Genomic DNA, 21,217 nt, shown 5'->3' with positions numbered 1-21,217 from the left:
CTGTTTTACCTTGTGTACAACTTTTTGTGAGATAAAATAGTTACTTACTGGAACCTACATTTTTGTATGTGCTCATTTGAGGAAAGTTCACAAAGTTTAGTGTTTAAGTGTTTTGAAACTTTATCAAAATACATTTATATATTTTTAATCTCTCAGTGAACAGCAATTGAAATGGAAATTGCTGAAAACAAGGTTGCAGGAGACCTATAGCCATCAAAGAATTGAGAAGAGGATTATGGTTGTATGGGATCTTAGAGCAAAATATAATTGTAGCCTGAAGTGAAAGACAAACTTCTCAAAGGCATATGAAAAATGTTGATAACCAAACACAGCTAAAGAAATCAATCTGAAGTCCTTTATAAGCTCTTATATATATAACCTATACATGAGACACTTAAAAGATCTAAAATAAGTCTGTACTTAATGAACTACTGGGATTTATTCATAGTTTTCTATGTGCAGTATGTTACTTCATATCAGGTGCCTCAGTTGCTTGAAAATTTGCCTCCCACACTTGTAACACCTCTGTGAACGTTGCACCTTTTTACTTTGTGTTTCAGCTTGGGAAATGTGGGAATGTGACAGGAACAATGTTGTTTGTCTTCTCCCTTCCACCTCCCCACCCCCACTGCCCCTGTCAACTGCTTAGACCTTGCCATGGATGTTTCCTATAAATCCCTCACAAACGCAGTTCTTGGTCATGTGGACTGTTAAGAGATGTATGCCGTATTTTTAGGGTGCTTATTCCATAACTGGAATGTTTCATAGTTCAAAGCAGTTGTAAGGAATTATTGTGTCTCAAATTTTCTTTTTCCATGATGATAAGCATTTGTGGTTTTTTTTCTTCCCTCAAACTGAATGAATGCAGTCCAGGAGCTGATTGATACAGGCTTTATTCCCAAGCCTTGTCCATATTCTTTTGCCTCCTCTTCCTTTTCAATCAACATCCATCATATCATAGTAGGATAAAGTAAACTCAGATAAATATTATTTGGATGAGCTTTGATTTTCTTTTACTTTGCTAATCTGATCAAATGATTGTAATTTTAAATATCCATATGCTGATCCATATGCTAATATATATATTTTAGTTGTATCATTATAGTAAAAAGGAGTCCATGTGATTATTGTGTTATATATAGTTATTAGAGAGAAGAAGAAAAATAGTTGAGTTAAACAGAAATCTGATTCGACAGTATTTTTTCCTCACAGGTATCAAGTAATTTTTTGTGTTATATTTGAACATGCATGAGAAAAAAAAAACCAAAAACATTTAAAAAGAGATAGATTTGGGGAATATCAGATGAAGTAGCTGGAAATCTCAAACAATGAACTTCTGACTCCTATGTAAAAGGTAATTGTTGGGAATAGTGTAAGGTATTATTTTTAATCTGTGATCAATACACACAGCTGCCATGGACTGCAATTATTTCAAATTCTATATGAATTGTTGGGGGGTTTTTGCTACTAAATATATTGCTGAGATTTACACACCTGTAATTTTTAGTTTCTGGTTGTGCTGGGTTAAATGCACAATGCAAGTTCCAACTTCCTTATTATACTGAACAAGTTTCTTGAATAGTGCAAAAATACTTTGTACAAGTGACCTCTGCTTGATTTAACCTGTAACTCCTGTATTAAACTTTTTTTGTAGACCACATGTGCCCTTTTAAGAGGCAGAGTTACCAGGACCAGAGCAAACCTGGCACATACAGGTGAAACACTAGTGGTGGGGACCTTTCAACCACAGCTTTTGGCGACAAGGGCTACAGCTATAAATCGTTTGGGTGCAAAGACCATACCCTTAGCTGCTTGTATTGGCTGTAGTTTGCTTCAAACCCCATTCAACTGCCACCTAATCTGTGGATATTTGGACTTTTCCAGGTCTGGGAATTGCAGTCTGAGAAGTCAGGGACATAATCCATTCCTGACCCTCGTCTGGGTCAACTAACCACTGTTCTGCTTGAATTGCCTCAGGAATTAGATCTTCTGTGAGAACCTGGAGTGCAGGAGCAGGCCATTATATTTTTCCTTCCAAACTAGAGCCCTGTCTTACCCAGCAGCTTTTTATTTGGTCGGGAGGAAGGATGCCTGTGATCCGATGTCTCTGATCTATTGCCTGCTCTATGTTAATGCATTTTGTGTTGAGATTCACTGAGATGGAGGCCGGGAGCAAAAGGAGCTCTCTTAGAATGTGTCTCAAGTCTTATTCTAAATTGGATTAAAGTGAAAATCATGCTTTTCTCGAAGAGTGGTCTCTGGCTTGTCTATGCCAAGAGCTAATTATCACACAGAGGTCAAGCCTAAGCACCCATAAGTGGAAGAAAGCACCTCAGCTTGCCAAAGTGTGGAGTATTAGACATACTGCCCTCCTGAGCCTTTCCTGTTATCCAAGGATATCCTCCTTTGGTGAGCTGGAGCATGGATGGCATTTTGAGGTGTCTGCTTTTTCCTCTGTGTGTAGGCTTAAAATACATATATGGTGGGTTTTCCTGGGAGTACTAAGAGGGAAACCCTAAAAATGTTGAGTGAGTGCCTGCTCCACTTATGGATATAGGCTGGGAATTGGGACGTGTGTCAGGCCCTCTTGGTCAGACATGGAGCTGCTACTCTGAGCTGTTAAAGCAGGGAGGGAGAGAAGGACAGACAGTGACAGGTCCATCTCACAACAGAGATCCAAGTGTCAGGAGAGATGTGGGATCCCTGCTCTTCTCTTGGTTTGATGTCCTCAGGTTGGAGCATACCCCTCATGGCTGTTCCCCAGCCTTATCCTTCCTCTGCCTGTGCCTGAGCTCTTTTTGCCTTGCTAAGGGATATTTGTGAGTTGGTTATCCGGTGTTCACTGTTCCTCACAGATGTAATTAGTTTTTGGTGATCCTTGTGCCTTTTTTTTTTTTTCTAAATTTTTGCTTAGCTATAGTGACAACCCAGATGCTCTGGCTGTTTTCCAGGGTAACTTACTGATAATACTTGAACTGCAATAATGCAAAATAGTTCTAGAACCTCTCTAGTTCTCTCTTTCATCTTTCAACAAGAGGGTTCTTTTCAGTCATTAAATCTGATGAATTGATGGGTATCTATTTAAATCTGTTGCCAAAGTAATTAACCCTGGAAAGTAATTCCCCTGCCAAATCAAATCAGAGTGGTTTTTTTCTGAAATGATTTTTGAAAGACAGTAGTTCTTGTCAGTTCTCTAAGAAAACTCCAGAAGTGATTTTAGAGGTGAGCCAGTTTTCTTCTTTCAGGCTCAGTGGAAGAAGAAATTCAGCCTCTTTTCTCAGTAAAGATGTCTCCAGGTGATTGTGGCAAGAGTCTGCGTAACAACAAAGGTGTAATGGGGGAAAATTATTCTTGCTGGACAGAAATTTGAGGTTTTCCCACCCCAGAGCTCAGCAGGGCACTGATACTTTTGTTAAAAGAAAAATTAACTATGAAATAATAAGTACAGATGAGTTTTGGGTTGTTCTTTTTTCCCCCCAAAGGCTCATAGCTCAGCTCTGAAGTAAAAACAGCACATTGCAACAGGAAACAAAAGGGGCAAAATGGAGAGGCAGGAGGTCAGTGGGGCCAGAACACCTGGAGACAGCTGTTGTTGGGTCCTGTTTAAGTTTTTCTCTGGTTACATAGATTAAAATATCATTTTTCAGAATTGTGGCACAGTCGGGGATTTCAGTAGGGAAACTATCTGCTGTTTGTTTCTCCTGTGTTCCCAGGAAATACAGCTTAACTCATTATCTTTGTAAATAAGCAAGATCAGAGCAAATGATTATTCCAAATAGCTGATGAATTGCTGATACCTGAACATAGATATCCTTCAAAGGCCCTAAAAAACCTGGTTAACTGCTCAGCTGAAGGACAGTGCTCAGGCAGCCCATGGCACTAATGGAAAGATGTCGTGAGGCTTCAGGACAATGTTGATGGCCTCAGTTGGCACAAGTTTTTCTCTATACATACTGAAAAAAATCCAAACCCAGAAACTCTCCTGTTTCCCTGGAATATAAATGCAGAGTCCTGATGGCTAATGGGAGGGATTCATTGTAAACTCATTATTTTGTCTTTTTTTTTTTTTTTTAATTAATATATTTTAAATCATAGCAGTCAAATATTGTGTTACAATCCACAACGCTTTTCAGACCTTTTTCACACTTAGTTTTCTTCTTCCCTCTCCTCAATAGATAATCTTTTGCACAGGGGCAAGATGACATTCCAAAGTGAATTTTGTGCTTAGACTGCAATATGCAGCAGAACTGCTAAAAGTGTAATGGTTTTAAATCATGTGTGCCTTTGGAAGGACACCAACACTGTATCATTGTCCTCCAAAAGAGATAAAAAGGGAGAAATAGCACATGAGTGCTCAGTTACCTTTTGGCTGCTCCCTTTGCTCTTCCTTGGCTAAAGAATTTTTCATGTCTCTGACTGTGTGTGGCTTGAAACCACTTAAGGAATAAGCAGCTGAAATGTCAGCTAGTGCTGACATTTGCGCTTACAAGAAGTCTCATGCATCAATCTGATGTTGATCTTACTTACCAAGGCAAGTAAAAGCTTCAGATTCAGTTCAGGTTTTCAAACTAGTCCTGAGTTCTCTGTCTGGTTTTAATATTACAAAGGCTTTGAGTCTTGTTGGACTTTAATCACATACAGGATGTGGACAGATTCCCTGGTGAGTCTTAAAATCTGGTTTAAACGCAGCTTTTGGACCACTAAGTGACTCCAGGCTCAGAGCACTGGGAGAGAGGAGATTCCAGCATTTTACATGGCTGAAATTGTTATTCCATACAAAAATATACAAAACTAACACTTCGTTCTTTGCTACACTTCTTGTTCTCCTAATTTATCAGCCCTGACTGTAACATCTTTATGATTATGAATTTGCAATGCGTGAGCACATAAAAATAAAGTTAAAAGGGTATAAAGGCTACCTGTTACTGCATCCACATATTAAGAACTTAATTAAGTAGGTGGTTAAGGAAATACAATTTGGAACTTGTTTCTGTAAATACCACTGTGAGCTGCCATCTATACCTTGAATGAGATTTATTTGTAAAGATCTTGATTTCTATCAAATGTCTTGTACTGGCCTAAAAACACTTTATTTGTCTTTGGGTTTTAATGTGATTTTCTTTACCCACATCCAGCATATAACATAAAGAATAACTTCCCACATTTAGTGTGAATGTAGTTTTTTCCCTGGATATTGCCACTGACCTAATGAGAAAGTCAGAGAACAAGGAATGAGAGGTGTTTACCCTCAGAAAACTACAAATGTAAAAGCAGTTATAACTTGTGATTTTCATAGTTGTTAGCCCCTGATTTTGACATTATTTTAGGTTGTCTTTATTTAAGGAATAACAGCCCTTCAAAATATGTCACATTTAAAATGCAGGTGACAAAAGACTTTCTATTTCCAGAAAAAGAAATGTTAGGTTTTTGAGGTTTCTCTGCACCAAAAAATAATCATATAATGTTAAATCTTGTATGTCACAAGCTGTGATTTGGGGGTAGCTCATTTGTTTTCACTGGATTGTTTGGCAGGAGAAGGGAAGGTCTTCTGAATCCTATTTTTAACATTAAAATGCTATTGTAATTCTTGCATTTAATTCACTACCTGGTGGGAAGTATATTGAATTTTCCCCCCGTCATTGTAGTATATCAAGCTTTTTAAATGCATTTCTTCTGTGCTTTCCTGCCTAGAGATGTTTTATAAAATATGGGTGGATTGATAGATAGACAGATAGATAGACCAACCAATTGATTTTTTTGGGTGTAAACATATTTATATAAACCTGTAGATGCACTCATATGTACATACATGCATACATATATACCAGAGAGATCGACAAATTTTGGAAACAATAGATGGGTTTATATTCTTCTAGCATTTGTAGGAAGGAATTTTTACTTTTTGATTATGGTCTGCCAGCATCCCAGTCTTCAGGACGTCAAGTTATCAAGAGGGAACATACACGTTTCTTGAGACAGCTGGTAGAATCTAATCATGTTTGAGGGCTGAATATCTGAGTCTATTTAACTGCCTTCTCAGTTCATTTCCATTACCATTTACAGGATGTAAATAGCCTTTAAATATTGTGATATTGATCATAATTTGTGCTCATGTTACTATTTTACAGTGCAAAAGGTGACAATTATGTTTTTCTGCTCCCTGTTTTTACCTGTGCCCAGCACTATTCTAAGCAGAAATGTCATTGAATGCTTAATTTTTCAGAGTTTTATAGAGATGATGTTTAAAAGTACAGCCTCAAGTGCATTTCTAAACTAACCACATTGAAGAGTTGCATATGTTTAGCAAGCTTAGCTGACTTGATCCTTAAGCAAGTCTTAACAGCAGTTTATAGTAGGGTTTTAAATGTATTAAATGTGAGGAGACACATATATTGGCTTAAATCATTGATAGTAACTAGATAGGGATGAAAAGAACTGACCCCCTGAACCTACCTATTAAATATTGCTGGAGATTTGAATAAAGCTCAATAAAGTGAGAAGACACTTAAAATATTCCCAGTTTGGAGCAGTAGGAAGATACCTAGTGGAGGTGGTTCTAGACTGCATATATTTTAGCTATAGCAAGGAAGATTTTTTTGTCTCTTTACTCCTACTTCTAGTATTTTCTAAATACTCTCTAAATGTCCATGCAGCAGCAGTGAACTTTTATTAAATAATGGAATAGAAATTAATAAATTAATAGTAATGTAATATAAAAGTACCTGGCCTAAAGCTGAATTGAACAGTAAATAATTTTTAAAAAGTTGTTTCTGGAAAATCAGTTAAAGTCACTATGTAGTCATAAACATGACTATATTTGTGTATTACAATCAGGTCCTACCTTTGTTATGAATTGGATACCTGCAAAAAATGGCCTTTCTAGTTGAGAAATGAAATCTTTGGAGTTCTGTTTCCAGAGTGTAGTTTTCATTGTGGATCTGGTAGAGGAATAGGACTTCTTTAGTGGTGGTAGAAAGTTGAAATGACCCACTACATTTTAATACTAATTTTATAAGTATTTTATTTTCTGCTAAGAGTTACTGGAGCAAAACCAGTTTTCTAAAAAGCTAAACCTTTCTATAGTTACCTGTAATTGAATAAGAAAACTCTGAAAAAGAGATTGCACCATAATTTTGTTTGAGAGGTGTTGCTTTCAGGGAATGTTTTACATTCTGTTCATGCATAGAGTGTTTTGCACGTGGAGGTATTAGAATGTTTATTTTGTTGTTCCTTTTGAAAAAACCCTTGTTTTCCAGATGGAATGTGAAAAGGCCTTTAATTTAGACTAGCAAATACATAATATTGAACACATCTTGAACAAGAAAAAATAACTCAGGTATCATCTACTCTTACCTCTCCTGCACTGCTGGTGATCATCTTGATACCTGTTTTATATTATGACTCAACAGACTATTTATATTTATATGTCTTCTAATATATCCTATGCAGGGCTAGGATATGCTGTAGAGGCTATACAATTATTCTGGTTTGGGGAAGATTTATTTTACTCACGGATTAGAAACACTTCTGTTAGTAGGTGGGAAAACCAGCCTTCACTTTGCAAGGAAACAAAAATTTAAGCAGGAGCAGTATTGACCAGGATTGGCATGTTCAGATTCCACCTTGCCTTCCATACCAGGAGCAGGGAATGTCAGGGTATTGATCTATAGCTGTGTCTGGGGCACTGTTCGTTTAGTCCTGTATTAAAACTGTGGAAGTTTGTTCCATTACAGCTTTTGAGCCTCATGGTTTTTTGTAGTAAAAGAGAAAAAAAACTGGCATATTTTACTTTCAGAAGCCAGAGGCAGGTTTGAATTTTACTAATGGATTCTTTGGTTTGGCTTAACTGTTCCCTGAGGTAGGTGTGGTCTGTGTTCAGCGGTCTTGTCTTTTCGAACATTTCACCAAGTGTGTAGAGAAAACAACGTCTCTGCTTCCTGGAGTGAGATATTTGAAGCTGCAAAAAGGGAAAGATGGAGGAAATTGAGGCATCAGTGACAAGTTTTTTACTACTATATGAAAGAAATTTTTTACTTTCTTTGGGGGGTAACTATTGAGCTGAAGGTGAGTTTTACTGGGAGAAAACAGGTGGGCACAGAGTCACAGAGGTACCTACAAACCATCCCTAAAGCAGGTTTCTGATCTAGGAGAAGGAATCAAATGTTCCTTCATATGTCAAGTACTTGAAATTTCCCAAAGCTAAAGTTGCTTACTTCTAATGCTTACTTCTAATACCCATTTCTTGGAACCTGACTGGTAATATAGCAGCAATTCTGCTCAGCTGCCTAATTTCATGTGGCTTCTCTGTACTGTTATATCCTTGATTTTGAAGTTAAAGGTCTGTTTCTTCTTCTTACCACTCAGGCTGACTTAAATAAACTTTCTGTTCTGTAGGAACAGAAAGCTTTTTCTCTAGAATTGAATCCATAAGTCCAAATCAGTAAAGTGAAAAGAAAAATTTTAAACAAGATATTTCCAGAATGTTCTTTCTAGGAAAATACCTTATAGACATTTCCTTAAATCCTGGAGATGCCCTTTAATATTGGTCTATATTTTAACCTTTTTTCTTGATGTTTTTGTGTGAATTTTAATCTTATTTACATTTCTTGCAATTATATTATACTAGATTTGCCATTCTGTGGGAAATGGAGAGGTGGGGAAAGGAATGAAATGCACTTCTGTTAATGGATTATGCCATTTCTGGATGGCATAGTGGAAAAGCCTGGATTGCTTTTTTAGCTTTAGTATAAAAGGAAAAAAATGCTTTACTGTTTTTAAACTATGATAGTAGTTTAAAAGAAAAAAGTTAGGAGTTTGCTTTTGGAAAAAATAGCATTCCCAAGTGATTGAGGTTTGTATTGGTCATGTGGTCATGTTAGAACCCCAAATTCTTCTCCCAGACATTTAAGACATTTGTAAAATTGTTGCTGTTTCATTAGATTGATGTCAAAACCTTGTTTGTTAGTGAGAATAGAAAAGCCAGCACTGATACTTGGGTGAGCATGAAATTTGGATAGAAAACTCCTGCTGCTGGGGGGAGAGTTGTGTCTGTTAATGGTGTAAAAGGTGTTTCACAAAATAAATGCGGTAACTTTCTCCTCTGTCCCACAGTGGTCACACCAGCTGGACACAAAAAATTCTACCCCTTGCTTGACATTGGTAAAATTGTTGGTGTTGCTGCTGCTTTACTGATGTGAAAGAGCTTTTGTTTGCTCAGTGAGTTTGTGCTGTTTGCTCAGAAATGATGCTCTGATGGCAGCAGAAAAGCTCCTCTTGTCAGCTTTTACTGTCTGCTAAGAGGGCTCTGCTGATGCAGCGCTGGTGCCGTGAACCCTGTAATGTAATACACACAAAATTAAACTGAAAATTACAGGATAATGTAAGAAGTTTTAGGGAAAGTATAGCCCAGTGGTAAATGAGTTGTAGATTCAGGTCTGCTTCATGCTGCTGTTCTGGTAGGTTTAACGGAGGTTCACGTTTCTATCTCTGTGCAAGAAGTAATGGAGCATGAGCTGGAGCTTACAGGCAGGAAAGCCGTCCCTGAGCTTAAGATGCTTTTTTTGTGGAAAGGATGAGGGCAGGAAAAATTTGAAAGTGTAAGAATCAAAAGGTAAATTTGAAAATCTCTTATGAAGCAGGCTGTTTCATACCATCAAGTTTATAAATAAATTATTAAAAGAATTATGTCAAGCTCTGTTTATTTCTGGACAATGTTCATAGATTTGTTAATGGCTTATATCTGTGTTACTGATCTCTAAGAACATGTAAAGTCCTCTAATGATTTATTGGTTATCTGGTTATTGGTTATCTGGTACTTCTTTTCAGAAGGAAAATTTGCAGTAAAGATTACTCACTTCAAGATGAAAGGAAAACAGGGATTTCACTATGAAAGCTCAATTGTCAGACCCAGTAGATGCAAAAATTGTGTTTTGTAGTGAATTGAACTCAGCATTTGTTCTGGTTCTTTTCTGCTTATGTGACATAATCAAGGGTATTTTGAATACACTTCAGATGTGATCTGAGTATGTTTCAGATCGTGCTACTTTTCACAAAGCCTATTTGCTTTGTATGAAATATTTACACATTGTTCTACGGAAAGATTTGTTAGTCATCTATAATGCAAAGTGATGAGCCTTTGGCTGTGTCAGCATCTGCCATCTTAGCTAGCAGCAGGCTTGCTATTTGGAGATTTTAATGAATGAGTCATAACCTTTGTATAAGAGCACCAAAATGATAAATGGTCATTTTATTATATCCGTCAAAAAGCCTGTGTTGAGGGCAGGCAAAAGCAGTTTGGACACTTAGTTAGAAAACAGCAAAAGTCCAATCTAAACTCATAGTATGTTTTGTTAAATACTTGGTATAGTGTTAAATACAATCAATTTTGTGGGATTTGGAGATAAACTGTATAAATTCTTATGTAGTTTCAACAGAGATTTTACAGCTTTGCTTTCAGTTATCAGTCCTAGGTATTCAACACAGTTTCATGTAATAGCCAGTTTATAAACTAGAGGAATTCACTTTAATAAATGTATGGGACATATATATTATATCTATTATAGATATACTGTATTTTTTCAAATACGTTTCATATTCTGCTTATCACTTGGACTGTGGATGGAGTTACAAATTGCTGATCAGTGAGGTTTAAAATCCTTTGGATGTAGAGCCCGTATTGAGAGTGGCCTGTTATTTCAGAGAATATTTTTCCCTCAGTCATGCACAGGAATTAAGGAAAATGTTATTTCCAAATGCAACAATTGTTCTTTTAAGTCTCCTGAACCTTAAAGGTGCCACCAGAAAATTTGCTGTGCTTGTGGAAAGGTACAGTGAAGCCTCACTACAAGAAACGTGTACTCAACTGAAAGAGATTTGTACAATTCTCTCTTATTGAGGACAAGTGATGTAAGACAAAAATGCTTCTTACAGTCATTATCTTACAACTGAACAGCAGCAAAACAAATAAGCAGCATCCAGAGGTTAGCAGATGTGTTAGAAAGTGCCTTCTACGTTGAATAGTCATTTTTTTGCTGGCTTGAGTTACATTATAGGCCATGACATCTCAAGGATTTTTCCAAAGAAAATCTCATTTGTGTTGCAGAAATATGGAAAAAGCCTGATTGTCTGGAAACATCAGGGTTTTATTCTGAAGGAAGCTTGCTGCTTAATTAGTTTCCTTATATCCTGTTGTATCCCTCATACCCCAATAGGTTTTGCACAAGATCTTGGAATTCTCAGGCCAAACATAGTTAGAAATCCTGGTCTCAACTAAATAGTTGGGTTGTTTTATGAGAAGTCAAAGACAGTTCAGAAATACTTTTTTGTCTAAATCCAGCCCTTAGATTAGTCTGTTTTAACATAGAAGCTGTTTTTCTAATACTGCATATAATTTTGGTATATTTTAATGTTTTTTAGTGGGTTTAGTACACGAATACTTGTTGAGAGAGGCAAATACTAACTGGAGTGCCAACTTTTTGAAAAGTTTTCACTTTTTTTTATTTTATAAAGAAAATTATTTGTTGATTGAAAGACACAAAATATTAGAGAATTCTGTACCATATGTGATTTAGGCGGAATCAATCCTATTGCAACAGAATAAACCTGTCTAGGTTATTAACTAAAATTATTTTGTGAAATTCTATCCCCTTTGTAATACTTTCTCTTTTTCTGATGGCAGGGGAAGAAAGATTCTGCCCTCATTGCCCACCAAAGAATGCCAGCAGTCCATAGGGCATTGCTTTAACAGCTGGATATTCTGTATTCTGTAAATTGAAGCAAGAAAAGATGAGATTTTTTACTAACAAGTGTTTCTTTGTGGAAAAAACTCACTCAGATTCCAGACATCTATAGAGAAAAAGTGAAATACTGTGTATTTTTGGAAGAAAAGTTTGCAAACCCTCATGGCTTTTATATTTTGGGAGGTTACTGTGTTAGAATTCCATGTGAGGGAAAACAACAGTGTTTAAAGAGCAGGAAAGGACCCCGCTGAGGAAGATGACTGGATGGTGGTCTTCACATTCTTAACTGGTTCCTCCTCTTTTTCCCTACCTGTCCTGATTTGGTTCAGGGAATGGGGAGTTTGATTGTTTCCTTGTTTATGTGGGGTTAATTTCTGCGAGAACCTGAAAAGATCAGTGCTGAAAAGGTGCCCAAAGCAGTCTAAGAGTGTGTGCACTTGGTCTTGCTTGCAGTTAAATATCTCCAGTAGTGAGATTGAGACGCTTTACCTATCTCTGAATCCTTGTCTTTTACCTCATATGAAATTTTCCTTGAGGCCCCATTTGTTACTATCACTCCTTTCAAGAATTAGTCCCTCACATCTGGGCTTTAACCATTTCTTATTAACAAACTCACAAAATTTTTATGTTCACAAAGTGATTTTCTGTTACAGGACATATTATTATAGGAAATATACCACGCATAGGTCTCATCACAGATATTCAAAAATTGAATCTTATGGTAGAAGATTCTGTGAAAATGATGGTTAATAAATAAGATGTTGCACATCTCATTTTAAAGATGATTTTTCTACCATCTGTATTTACATTCCTTCATCAGTAAGAAATTCACTGGACAGGAACAGTTTGTGACATGGTACCCAACATATGTGAGGTATGCGAGAGTGTGACATTTCTCCCCCTGCTCAAATACACACTTTTTGCAGCCCAGAATTTGTAATTCAGCAAGGAAATTACTGTCCAGTGTGACTATTGCTTCATAGGATTAAAATCTAAGGGTGAGAAAGAAGGGGCTAAAAGTCCAAACTACGTCCCATTTACTTGAAGATAGCGTTAGAATGAGACGGAGGAAAAAGGGAGAAGTAAAGCCTTAAGTTCATATTTTAAGTGATGTCTTCTTGCCACTCCTACATGGGTTTCTATGGAAACAGAAGCAGAAACTGGGCCATCAGCAGCCAAGAATCCATTTACACTTTAAATTTACTGCTTGAGCAGCCATGCAGTTTTCTTGTCCAAATTAAATCATGATGGAGTAACACATGCTAAGTAAATTGGGGGTAAGATGAAAACACCAAATATTAAATGTCCTTCCATGGATATGTAAAAAAACCCTCCACCTTTTTTCTGAAAGACCTTAAAATGACAGATTATGTTTTAAAAGGAAGGTACTTACATGTGGCTTCACAAATATGCATTGAAAGTATATTAGCTGGGTAATTATGTTATCTCCTTTAATTAGCAGTATGGTTCACTCTCTTAGGCAATGTAGCTGTTTTGGTACTTTGGATGTCGAAAAAAAAAGTGAGTTGCACTTTCCTTTCTGCTCATCTTCTAATAAATTCCATGGTGAAATTCTCAGGTACTAACACAGTTCGAGGATGTTGTATAATCACAACTGACATTCATTTATGTCTTACTGGAAGATAAGGTCAGGTTGGATGGGGCTTGGAGCAACCTGATCTAGTGGGTGGCATCCCTGCCCATGGTGGAGGGATTGGGACCAGGTGATCCTGAAGGTCCCTTCCAACCCTAGCAATTCCAAGATTCTAATATAAAATTGCTTATAATGCTTGTGATAAACTGTTGTCAGATACTTGTCAGTATTAGAAACTTTGGTGAAGTAATTAAGCATTTGCTGAAAGTGTTTGAGTTGATGTTTTCTGTTTTAGTTGGGTTTCCTCTTTTATTTTATTTTTTTTTTCTTTTTAGTTCTGTCAGGCTTTTGTTAGAAAAATGGTAGTGCTCTTATGCTTTTGGGTAAGAAGTTTTCTTTTGAAAATGTGCCCAAATTATGTGCTGTATTTGGTTCTATTTGTCAGTTCTTTCATTACATTTTTCCCCTCAGTTTCAAAATCTGGTGGAAATCTCAGACCTTTCTCTCCAGTGCTAATAAAGCTGAACTGTAGATACAACTCAATCACTGACTGTGAGTGAGGGAGCAGTCTCAGCTGAACAGTGACTGTTTGTAAACAGCTGTGGAAGAGAGATGGGAACTTCAGAGGAGCAGTGATAACCCAGGAACCACATGCGTGTGGGGGAAGAGTTACAGGAAGGAGAGAGGATGAATGAGGGGAAGAAATATGAAGAATGGAGAGAAAATGGGAAGGATCGTGAGGGGTAGAGGAGGTAAAATGCCCAAATAACAGAAGAAAAGGAAGTGAGGATTAGTGTATAAGGCAAGTGGGACTGAGGCTAAACTGGGAAGACTGGGACTGGCAGAACATGGAAGGTAAGCCTATGCTGAAGCATTTGAGGAATGGAGAATTAGCAAGAAATATGATTCTAGAATGAGAAACGGCCCAGGGATAAAGTTTGGTATGAAATATCTCCAGAGCCTGAAGTGGCAGCTACGAGAAATTCCAGAGAACTGTTCAGTCTGTATTTGGGAACTCTCTGAGCCTGTTGCCACATTTTCCCTTGGTACTGGACCAAGTGGGAGCTAGAGTCCCAGCAGTGCTCTTCACTCAGCCCTCTGACAGGTGCTTGCACAGGGGTTCTAAAAGGGAGACCAATGCCATGGATTACCTGCATGGGCCTCAAATTACAAGAATTTGTTTTGCCTTTGTGAACCTCATTTCGATTCATACTTCAAGGTTCTTTTCCCAAGCAGTTGGTGGCTTTTGGGTATCACTGACACCAGCTGAACATGCCAGTCGTGAAGGTAGCAGGTGCTGGCAGTCAAAGCAACTGTTTTGACAGACCAGAAGATGTGCAAAGAAAGTGTTCCTCCATTTTCTCCTTCCTCCTGGTCAGGGACAAACACTTGTGTAAAGACTGGGTGGCACAGAGAAATTCCTCTGTGTGGGAATTCAAGAGCTGCTGCTGCTGTGTTTGGTCGTGGAGTATGTGGAGTGTAATGGTTTTTTCCCAAGAGATGTCACTGAGATGGGGTTTTGTAGTTTGGTTTGTCTTGTGGGATGTTTCACGAGTAAGGTCTCACAGAATTCTTACAACTCTGAGGATTAGGATCTGATCCCTGTGTCTAATCAAGAAACACTAGGTTTTAAAAAGCTAAGGAGCAAGTAGTAGTCAGTGAACAGAGTGAATAGGGGAGTTGACATGAAATCTGGAAAAAACCCGGTAGGCTTTGCTTTCCCTTAGAAGGAAAATGTGAAAAGTAATGCAGGAAGTGCCAAAATATGCAAGCAACAGAGAAACATAGTGCAAGCTTGAGTCATTTCCAGTGTGAGTTATTTAATGTGACGTGGCAACTTATGTAGCTGTTAGATGAGAAGAACCATGGACCAAAAGCATAACTGAAGGTAATGGTTGGTTTGGATTTGGTGTTTTAATCTTTGTTTCTCACCATCCGACTCTAATTTTGACTGGCAATAAATTAAATTGCTTTCTGGTTTTCCTGTGCCAGATATGTGATCTCCCTGTCGTTCTCTTGATCCACATGGTTTCCTATTTTTTTTCTCCCCTTTTCCTATTTGACCACTGAATATAACACAAATGAAGAGAATAAAAGCTGTGGAATAGTACTGCTTTTACAAAAAATTACAGGGAAAAGCCAGAAGCACCTGCTGTGTGGAAGGAAAGAAAGACCAATCCACAGCAATGAGAAAAGAGAACTCATTAAATATATCCAGTATCAGGGTCACGGTAAGTTAGGAATGTTTTGAGGGGTGAAATGTGAAGATTACTTTAGACTGTTACCACCTGTAGGAGACTTTAATCAATGGGAGTTCATGGAAAGAGTAGAGAGATCTGTTAGGAGAAAATCCATATAACAATGTTGACAGCTAAAGGAAGCAATACAAGCCTGTGTTTGAGGAATAGAAAAGAGGAAATTTTTTGTTATTACTGCTGGAACAAGTGGTACAGCCAGATTCTTGCTGAAACGGGCATGAAAAATGCTCTAAGCCATTACATCTTAGGTGAAATTTAGTGGGATTCCTCCAGAGAAATAGTTCAGAGCCATGAAATGGTTTTGAATGTAGTTTTAAGGGAATGATCGTACGAGGAGAGTCTTGGGATATATTATTTTCTTGAAATATCAATGGCAGCTTTTTGGGAGGGGACTGAATACTACCTGGAGAGCTGCAGGACTATTAGCCATCAAGATTAAATGGGCAAAGAAGAACTAGAAAGTCAGTAAAGGAGGCTGGAAGAAGCTCAGACACTGAAATGAGGTGAATGAGAATGTAGCAAAACAAGACTTTTGAGTGTCTTGAAAAAGATGTAGCACAAGTTTGTAGTATGATAGATAGTCAGTACATGTAAATAGAGAAACATTCAGTGCTTTTTATACATTCTGTGTTGTAATGGAGAAATTGGGACACTTGATACGGGACACCAAACTGATCACCTTTAAAATGAAGGAGGGTCTATACAGATAAGATCTAAGGAAGAAGTTTTTTACAGTGAGGGAAATAAAACACTGGCACACATTGCTCAGAGAGGTGATGGATGTCCCATCCCTGGAAGTGTTCAAGGTCAGGTTGGATGGGGCTTGGAGCAACCTGCTCTAGTTGAAGGTGTCCCTACTCATTTCAGGAGAACCTATAAAGGTCCTTTACAACCCGAACTATCCTATGATTCTACCCTTTTTGTGCACAGGCAAACCAGATTCAACTTGGGGAAAATTAATATAATTTTTTGTGTATTAAAATAGACTCCGATGGTAAGAAACAAAGATTAAAACATCTTTCTCTCATCCTTTTATTTCCAAGGTTCAACTTCATTCATTCATTTCTGACTCATCTTGGAATCCCCCTCCCAAGTGACACAAGGGGATTGGGAATGTGGGGTTGGGGTCAGCCCGTGGCTGTTCGTCTCTGCTGCTCCTTCCCCCTCACACCTACTTCAAAGTGGGCTAATTCCTTTTGGATTAACCTGTTGTAGCGTGCGCTGTCCAGGGGCTGCAGTTCCTTCAGGAAATATCCACCTGCTCTTGTGTGGGGTCCTCCATGAGCTGCAGTGTGGAAATCTGCTCCAGCAAGTTCCTCTCCACAGGTCCCTACTTTGCCAGAAGCACCTCCTCCCCTCTTCCTTCTCATCTCTGTTTGCAGAGCTGTTCTCACATTTTTTCAGTGAAATAAGCCCTGAGTTAGGCCAGGCCTTAAATTAGCCAATTTTTTCCTCTTAAAAAAAAAGAAAAGGATGATATTGGTCACTGGAATGACTTAACCTGCTTTCGTGAAGAGCAAAAGGACTGAAGTAAAATAGTGTTGGCGTGACCTCTCTGTATGTCACAATATATATGGATGTCAAATATACATGGAATTCTGTAAGATTAGGGAGCAAATTGAAAAAATCATTCATTCCTATTGATATTTGGGGCACATACAGCACGTTCACACCTCTCTCAACATGTAGCATTCCTTCTCCTTTGAGTCTGGAAACAAAAAAATGCTTTGTGCCAGCTTTCATGTTGTGCATGTGGGTGATTAGGTACCTACTGAAAATGAACCTGACAGGCAAGAACAGAGCTGGTAAACAGCATTTCTGTAGCATTTCTGTGGCTTGGATTTCTCTGGAGTTCTGGGATAGTCCAGCATGAAAGATTAATAGCAAACATGACATCTGTATTCCAAAAGATAAAATGGGAGGCAGCTGTAGGGCCAGCAGGTTTTCTGATGGTTAATTCTGTGTGAAGTTTTAAACCAGAATTTTTAAAATAACTAGTAGATACCCAAAAGCAAATGGGAAGCAAATGGGAACTGGTGTAAATGGCAGTGTGGTTTTTTTCCAGGCTAGTTTGTGCAGACTAAAGAGAGAGACATGCTGTATTTTTAAACAATAATAATGCAGGAGAGTCAATCTGCCTGGTTTTAAACAAAACATTACTTTAGCATTCCATGGGGAATTGTTATTGGAGGTGGAAAAAACTGGAAAGGAAGATGACCAAAGGGTCAACTGCAAGCTGCTGTGAACAAAATACAATTTTCAGGATGGATAGAGATTATTAATGATTTTGTGCCATGATTAGAAGATATTATTAGAGGTTTGCTCATTAAATTTTGGCTAATGTAAAATTGAGAGGGTTTGCTCAGATGGAGAAAACTCATCATGAAGGGCAAACACAAAGAAATAGTCAAATGTATGGGTGGATATGAAAAAGTAACGGAGCAATGGTCAAAGTTGTGCACCAGGGATACGTTGCTTGGTCTGGCCTATGAAATAACTTTTTTTTTTAATATATACTTTCAGTTTAAGCAAGTTCAATCCCACAAGTCCTCAGAGCACTGCTGTACTCCTCAAAGCCCTTTTAGGTCCATCCTGATGCCAGCAGGGGCCTCCTTGCAGCCTAGAACTCAGTATTAGACATATTTCACTTTTTTATCATCTATTTACTGATCAGCAATAAAAGGAGATATTTTTGAGTATGTTTCCTTTACATTTAGGAGGAAGCTCAGTTGTCATGGAATGCAAAATGTGGACAGAAGTATCTGTGCAGTGAAGCCCAGGTGCTGAATGTCCTCTGTTCCCATAGATGAAAATTTCTCTGCTATCAGACTTCCCATTTACTTCCCCCTGAGAGGTTCATTTTGGAATTTTGGCAAGCCCAGACTCTGAGTGATTGTCTGCTATGGTGGTTTGCCTTTTTGCTACTCAGCTTTCTAATTTCCATCCTGGAAGTGTGGGACATTACACTTTCTTTCAAGGCACTAAAAGACATGACTCATCCCTCCTCTTTTGTCTGTTCCTTAACCAGGTTCCAGTTCATGGCTCTACCTCGTGCTTTATCAACCTTTTACGAAGAGCTTGTCAAAAGGGCTTTGAAAGTCTGAGTAAACTGTCAGGGAGTCTCAGCAATCTCCATTTCACTCTCCTCACATGCTCCAGAATTAGAGTAGACATGTGCTGGGGTTTTTCTTCCTAGCTTTCCTTTATGAGGATATGGTGACATGCTTAAGAAGATGTTTATCCTTAATTATTTTAATCAGTTTTCTTGTCACAGTGGACTGAAACGACACTGGCTTCCTCCTCCTGTAATGGGGATGGATTTTAATCCACGCGTATATTATCTTTATTCCTGCGCATTTCAAAAGACACATAAATACTATCACAGTGCAGTTCACTTGTTCCTTCCCTAGGTAGAAACCTTGTGTACTTTTTACACTAGAATTAAAGAAATACATACCATACAAATTTGTTCTTTGGGCTCAAAAAACAACTTTTGACCCTCATCTTTGCATCTCAACAGAGAAAAATAAAATATGTCTCTTTTTACATTTATAGCTGGTTTGTTTTGTTGGTTTTTTTTTTTTTGTAAGCAAAAAATAAAATATGAACATGAGACACAGGAACACATTAATTTGATTCCATCTGCTAAATAACTTTTGTGAATTTAATTGCACCACAGTTCTTCTAAACTCATTAAGACATATGTTCATAAACTAATTGAATATGGCTTCTGGTCTTGGCAGGAGTCCAATACACTGTTGAATCAACAACAATATTAAGAATTATTTCAGTTGTAGTATGTTAAATGATATCTTCACCATTTTCAACTTGGAAAATCCTGTGACAAAATGAAATACAGCCTCATAATAAGCTAGTTAAATATCCTGCATTAGATACTACTTACCCTTAAGCTTCCTGGTTGGAATGTTACTGTTTTGCCATTTGTGTGGTTTGACTGTAAATTCAATATTGCAGCTCCTTTCAGATGCTTTTGTTGGTTGATGTACGTGGCTGCTGTGACCTCAAATAATTCCCTCCTTGCGTTTCCAATTGAAAAACATTTAAATGTCATAAGATTTCTTATTCCTGAGATTAGAGAGTGTGGAAAATCTGCTTCTGAACCCGGATCTTATTGTTGATTTACCAGCTCAAGGATATTCTATAAAAAGTAGAAGACTCTTTTTTGCCTTTTTTTCCCCCCACTGTTCACCTACTTAATACTTCAAGTGATCAGCTGAATTTTGTGACAGTTAACCTGTGCAGTTAAGATTGACAGCAGTCAGAATTGCCTGTAGTAAAACAGAAAGGCAGCATATATTTGTATGTAGAGTGAGAATTTTAAAGATTTCTGCTATTTCCCAGCAGGTTAATTACAGAACCTTTTGTTCCCCTGTAATTATAGGCAAGTAGGATCAAGAGGAGACACTGAACCCAGACGAGCCTGTATTTCTTGAAACACTGCGTCAAAAATTTTCAATAATCTGTCAAATAACTGTATTATGCAGATGCAAGTGTGTTATTGAAAAGGAAGGAATAGAAGTAATTGCTTCCTGGCTTTGAGAGGGGATGCACATTTCAAAGTCAAGGCACATGTTCTGGCTTGCGTGATGAAGTTGCAATGATATTATTCAATCAGTGCCATTGCCTTCTCCAAGCTGCAAGTTGTAGAAGTGCAGTCGGGCACTTTACATATCATGACATTTTTTAAAAAAATAACATAAATTGCATTTGAATTTATTTTTTTTACTGGTCTCAACCCAGGATTAAATCAGCTTTAATAAACATATAAATAAATGCTATTAAAAGTTGTTTTTAATGCTTGGTCACTGAAGTTGGTAAAGACACAAAGATGTCATATGTCATATTTAATCTGCTTAAATACTTATGGACTGGTTTATTTTCAGAACAGTTTTAAATAATTCATCAGGTATATCTTTTGCTTATTAGTTACATTTTGAGTTAATAATCCTTCCTTGCAGAGAATTGCAATGCATGTTAAAAAATTGCCTTCTAAATGCAGGAAAAATACCTTAAAGGCTGCAACACCCCTGATGGGACACCCTGTAAATCATCTCCACCTTTTTGACTTTGTAGTTAATAGACACAGAATTATGGTTTAGTGGTGGGTTAATGGCTGGACTTGATGATCTTAGAGGGCTTTTCCAATCTAAAAGATTCTAGAATTCTGATGAAAATTCTATGAAACTTCTGCTAATAATTCATTTTAAATCACCTTTAGTTGAAGAGTAGAGTAAATGTTAGTAATTCCACGGTGAAAATTTCTAACCCAAAAGGTAAGAAAGAATTACGGAATAATTTCCAACTTTTCTGTGGGGATGCGGGTGTCAGGGAGGTTCCCAGTTCTACTCTCTCACTGCAAGGAAGGATGAAACTGTACCTAATGATACATGAAACACTAGGCATGAAATTGGTCTGAAAGCCTTGAAGAAAGGTTTGAAGATCAGGCTCTAAGGTATGTTGATGTGTTCACATACTGGAAATAATCTAGTAGAACTTCAAAGTAGAGTTTCTGAGGGGACAGGGAGGAAGGAGGAGTAATATACTAATAATTCTCCTTCTTTGAAAGTTAATAGGATGCTGAAACAGAAATTGCAGTGTTCATTGCA

At 37.6% G+C, this 21,217-nt stretch overlaps 1 protein-coding gene and 1 long non-coding RNA gene across 2 annotated transcripts in view; both read left to right on the top strand.

The window, feature by feature from the left end:
- The window catches only part of SHANK2 (SH3 and multiple ankyrin repeat domains 2), a 336,358-nt gene that overhangs the window by 226,175 nt on the left and 88,966 nt on the right, over positions 1-21,217 (top strand).
- On the top strand, positions 1,258-1,912 carry LOC116789084. The gene is made up of 3 exons (XR_004357871.1): positions 1,258-1,354; positions 1,655-1,715; positions 1,885-1,912. It is a non-coding gene; the product is annotated as an uncharacterized LOC116789084 (long non-coding RNA).

Source organism: Chiroxiphia lanceolata, chromosome 6 (assembly GCF_009829145.1).
Source record: "Chiroxiphia lanceolata isolate bChiLan1 chromosome 6, bChiLan1.pri, whole genome shotgun sequence".
NCBI lineage: Eukaryota > Metazoa > Chordata > Aves > Passeriformes > Pipridae > Chiroxiphia > Chiroxiphia lanceolata.
The sequence above is the reverse complement of the archived record's forward strand: the minus strand, read 5'-3'. Positions and strand labels throughout refer to the sequence as shown.